General features: G+C 44.2%; 1 long non-coding RNA gene across 1 annotated transcript; it reads right to left on the bottom strand.

Moving 5' to 3' along the window:
- Positions 1-2,468: 2,468 nt before the first annotated feature.
- LOC113096026 (uncharacterized) lies at positions 2,469-4,074 on the bottom strand. Its single transcript, XR_003288448.1, has 3 exons — positions 3,743-4,074; positions 3,538-3,633; positions 2,469-2,774 (listed from the first exon to the last, which is right to left on the bottom strand). It is a non-coding gene; the product is annotated as an uncharacterized LOC113096026 (long non-coding RNA).
- Between the last annotated feature and the right edge of the window lie 520 nt (positions 4,075-4,594).

Genomic DNA, 4,594 nt, shown 5'->3' with positions numbered 1-4,594 from the left:
TAAGACAGTGATGTTTAATGTGCTGTGAAAGTGAAACAATAATAAACTGGGGCCGTCAGCGATGTTTGCACGTAAAGGGGTTAAGGGAAGAGGGCGCAAAGGCGCTTTTGGGGGCGGCCGGTGGGTTTTATTAACTTACATTCCGGACAAGACGTGCACCACCTGCGCACGTTGTCATGAATGCCCGACCAAAAGAAACGGGCCATGAGGCGATTTAGTGTTGCGGCCTGTCCCAAATGGCCCGCCATAGGATTAGAATGAGCCGGCTGGAAAAGCATTTCCCTGCGGCTCTTTGGAATTAACAACTGGGTTGTATTCAATTTTGTCCGAGCGTCTTGGGTCATTCGATACAACCGGTCTTTTAAAATGGCAAAATACGGATAGGAGAGCGGGAGGGCAGGTTGGAGAGACTGGCCATCGATGGCGCGGACCTGTTGAAACGCATGTTTTAGCGTCTCATCCTGAGACTGCTCCAGAGAAAAGTCATCATGCTCCGAGAAAATTAGTCTCCCGATTTCGTTAGGCTCCCCTGGAGCAGACCCCAGCGGCCCTGGCTCAGTTTCTCCCACCTGTACCCGCACGGTCTTCTTCCGTGCCTTATTTCCCCAAGAGGCATCCGCACATAACGACCCCAATAAAACCGTAAACGCGGGCCAATTCGTTCCCAAAATTATCCAATGCCCCCGGTTGAACCAGGCTTTGATGGATTGAGGTTTGGTTACATCCTGAATCCACCAAGGCCGGATATGTACCCCCCTTGATACTCACGGGTATTTGGTACTCGCCAGCCTGACCGGGGGTGACCTGTGGGACGTCCGGGACACGGATCATCGTCCCCACCTCCATCACTGGACACCGGTCCATGAAATGCTCCGGGTCCCCGCAACGCCAACAGGCCAGCCCAGACCTGAGTGGATTGGAGAATTGGCGCAGAGAGAGCGGAGAAACGGAAGCACTGTCCCCTCCGGCAGCCACAAGCCCCGCCCCCCTGGGTGGGACCCTTGGACTCGCGAAGTGGCCTTGGTCAGTCCTGTCCCCGGGGTGGGACACGAGGAGGGCCGGATGGACGGGACCTGGGGAGCGGGACAGGGCGAGAGAGAGAAAGGGGAGAGAGAGAAGGAGAGAGAGAGTTAGTAGGTGGGGGTGCGCCGACCCCTGGGCACCAGGTCGACGACATGCTCCACGTTGCTTCCCTCGGCTAGTAGCAGCTTGCGGCAGGAGTCCCAGAGCTGTTGGGCCATCAAGAAGGGCCGGCCGGCCTTGCCGACCCGCTGGATGACGGCCCTCTTTAGGTCGTCGAAGATTAGGAGGTTCGCCACCGGAAGTTGTTGGGAAGCCACCTTCAGAGAGCAGGGGAATGAGGCGCACCGGCCACTGCTCCCGGGGCCACCCGCAGGCCTCCGCCGACTTTTCAAAGAGCTCCAGGAAGGCCTCCGGATCGTCCTGGGGCCCCATCTTGTGCAGCAGGAGATGCACGGGCGCGGCGGGCGGCCCCTGCACGAACCTCCCGGTCGATCCAGCTCCGGAACCTCTCACGGTCCTCCTGCTGGGCTTGGACGATGGCCTGGAACCGCCTCTCCTGATCAGTCCTCAGGTTCGCTAAACCACGCCCCCCCTGCCACAGCCTTCTATATAGTATGGAAGTATGCGATTTTGGACGAAGCCAGTGTATTTTGTAAAACAAGTAACATAAAATTTCCGTATTTTTCGGACTACACTGTAAAATGTAACAAGTTGAATTAACTTAAAAAAGTGAGGAAACCGATTGCCTTAAATTTATAAGTAAAGTATAGTATTCATTTTAAGTTGGCAAAACTAAATAGTATTTGTAAACTGAATTATCAAGTACTATTAAGTACTGGTGACTCAAAAGCATTATTTGAGGTAACTTATTATTAGTGTTCACTTTACTTGTAAATATAAGGAAACCAATTGCCTCACATTTTTAAGTAAGCTAAACTAACAGAAACGAGTAAAGCAAAAATTTAACTTTTTTTTTCAAAGCATTCATTTTATTGTAAGAGTGTACAAAAATTGCTTCTTTAAAGCATGTTTAAAACAAAAAGGGTTGAAAGTGAGTGATTAAAACAACCAATAATTCAACCCTACAATAAAGCATTTGTGTTACTGTAAACACACAGATAATTGATTATCTTTTTTATTAACGGGGAAGTCGTGGCCTAATGGTTAGAGTGTTGGACTCCCAATCGAAGGGTTGTGAGTTCTAGTCTCGGCCCGGACGGAATTGTGGGTGGGGGGAGTGCATGATCAGCTCTCTCTCCACCTTCAATAAGCAAGGCATCGAACCAGCAAGGCATCGAACCCCCAACTGCTCCCCGGGCGCCACAGCATAAATGGCTGCCCACTGCTCCGGGTGTGTGCTCACAGTGTGTGCGTGTGTGTGTGTGTGTGTTCACTGCTCTGTTCACTGCTCTGTGTGTGTGCATTTCGGATGGGTTAAATGCAGAGCACAAATTCTGAGTATGGGTCACCATACTTGGCTGAATGTCACTTCACTTTCACTTAAAACAGACATTTTTGTTCTGGGTATAGGGATTTGTCACCCATCAACCTAGATATAACACCTGCAATAGACACAAGACTAAATCTTTGTTAATACATCTTGTTGAACATTCTAAAGTCCATCCATAAGACCCTCCAAAATGATTGCTGTATCAGTGACCTCCTGGCAAACCTTGTGGAGACATCGGGCTGTCCTCTGGCATCACAGTGAGAATTCCCTTTGATTCTTGAGGTTCAACTATATCACAGACCTAAGAAAGAAAAGCTATATTAAAATACATTCTTATATTGCAAACGCAAACAAGCGCATGTTCCTTTAAAAAATGTAAACTGCTTAAGGTGCTGTTACTAGTTCTTGAAGTAACATTTAAATTTGTAACAGGGCTTCAGTGGAAAATTGTCAGTGATAATTTGGACCTTTTCAGCAAAAGCATCTTTAAAATGTTTAATAGCAATGTCTTTAGTAAAACAGTTACATCCCTACCATGATCGGTTTGGTTCCACACGTTCCTCAAAATGTTCCTTTGTGTTCATCAGGACAATGAAATTTATACAGATTTATAAAAAATTTGATCTTTTTCCTATCTTTTTAAGGTTTAACTTATTATTTAATGCTAATTATTGGTCATTGAAAGGTATTTGTTTTTGTTGTTACAGCTGAAACAGTCTATTCCAGCAGAGAGTGAAGCGATAGGGTGCAGAACGGATGCTACGGGACATAGGTAAGGAATGGCTATATAGAGAGACCTTTTTTGCACTGAGTAGTTGGATTGAAATTAGATTAAAAAAAATTCAAGACACTATTCTGTATTCGATTTTTATTGTTTGAAAACAGTTTCATCCACATTTTAAGATTTATTTGATCAAATGCTATGGAAAACAAAGTATATTTTACTTGCACTTAAATGTATCTTCTATGTACTTTATATAAGATCTCTTAAATAGACGTAATGCTGACACAAAAATTGGGACATCTTTCTTGTAGCACAGATATTAAATAAGAAGAATACTTACAAAGCATGTTTTGAAGAAGTCTGTAGTGTCTTCCACAAGAAGGACAGCAAAGCCACAGAGAACTGCTGTCTGTGGAGCAGTGACATCAGTGATGTTCTAATGAATAATCAACAAAAATAATCAACATCAAGATCAACAGTGAAAATCGAACAATTTAAACTTGACAAAATGGACATGCACTATTGTTTAAAAAAACAACACTTACTGCAGACTTTTTTTCAGCTGTGCCTTTCTTTGAATCGAAAACTTCCAGAAAACGAGATGTATGTTTATCAAGGGCTGAGAAAAATTCTTGCTTGAGGTTTTTGCTTGTGATCCGGTTGAAATCAGCAATAATCTACGTAAAGAGAACAAAATTTCAAAATCGCTGTCTTTGTATGGGCACTGAACCATTTCATTAATTTTCAGATGTTGACGCAAATGACAGAAAAACAAGAATTCTGTGCAGGCTAAATGAAGAAGTTGAGTTTAAGCACTTTGTGTGGGGAAAAAGTTGGAATTACTTAATTGTAAGCTCAGCAATTACATTTTACAGTGTATAAGTCACACCTACGTATAAGTCGCACCAGTCCAAAAATACGTCTGTTTTCAGGGAGAGGCTACAGGAGCACTGAGCAGCATAGAGCACCCTCTCGCAGCTGTAGATGGTAAAGTTTTCTCTTGGTTCATGTCAAATTAATTTTGATAAATAAGTCGCACCTGACTATAAGTCGCAGGACCAGCAAAACTATGAAAAGAAGTGCGACTTATAGTCCAGAAAGTACGGTAAGTAAATTTTTATTAAAATAAGTAAAACACAACCTATCACAAAAGGTCAACGAATCTCTACCAAAAGTGACAGTGCAGTAGATGACAATTCCTCAGAAATCTTCTAAGAATAAGCTATAATGAAGGATAATGAAGGATTCACATAATATTCACATAATGAAGGATGACCAAGAAGATGGGTTGTTGGTAGCCATGCACCTCAGAGTAGTTTCCAGATCCTGGTTCAATCTCTCAGTTTGGCCATTGGACTCAGGATGGAATCCAGAAGATAAGCTCACACTTGCCCCCA

This window comes from Carassius auratus, unplaced genomic scaffold (genome assembly GCF_003368295.1).
Source record: "Carassius auratus strain Wakin unplaced genomic scaffold, ASM336829v1 scaf_tig00215844, whole genome shotgun sequence".
Taxonomy (NCBI): Eukaryota; Metazoa; Chordata; class Actinopteri; order Cypriniformes; family Cyprinidae; genus Carassius; species Carassius auratus.
This window is presented reverse-complemented; position numbering and strand designations above follow the sequence as displayed.